Raw genomic sequence first — 686 nt, 5'->3', positions numbered from 1 at the left:
ATTCCAAACGGGATACAAACTTACGGAGATTTTTTTTGGAATATATGTAATTTTTTGGAAAAAGAATCAACGTGAGACGATGCCCGAGGGGCCCACAAGGGTGAGGGGCGCGCCCTGGGCCCTTGTGGCCACTCCGTAAGGCAGTTCGTGCCCTTCTTCTGCCGCAAGAAAGCCAATGTCCGGATAAAAATCATGTTAAAAATTCAACCCAATCGGAGTTACGGATCTCCGGGAATATAAGAAACGCTGAAAGGCCAGAATCTGGGAGCGCAGAAACAGAAGGAAACAGAGAGAGAGAGATCCAATCTCAAAGGGGCTCTCGCCCCTCCGCCGCCATGGAGGCCATGGACTAGAGGGGAAACCCTTCTCCCATCTAGGGGGAGGTCAAGGTAGAATAAGAAGGAGGGGGCTCTCTCCCCCTCTCTCCCGGTGGCGCCGGAACGCCGCCGGGGCCATCATCGTGACGACGATCTACACCAACAACTTCGCCGCCGTCATCACCAACTATCTCCCCCTCTATGCAGCGGTGTAACACCTCTTCTCCCGCTGTAATCTCTACTTAAACATGGTGCTCAACGATATATATTATTTCCCAATGATGTATGGCTATCCTATGATGTTTGAGTAGATTCGTTTTGTCCTATGGGTTCATTGATGATCGTGATTGGTTTGAGTTGCATGTTTTT

This window comes from Triticum aestivum, chromosome 3D (genome assembly GCF_018294505.1).
Source record: "Triticum aestivum cultivar Chinese Spring chromosome 3D, IWGSC CS RefSeq v2.1, whole genome shotgun sequence".
Lineage (NCBI taxonomy): Eukaryota > Viridiplantae > Streptophyta > Magnoliopsida > Poales > Poaceae > Triticum > Triticum aestivum.
Note: the sequence above shows the minus strand (reverse complement) of the source record.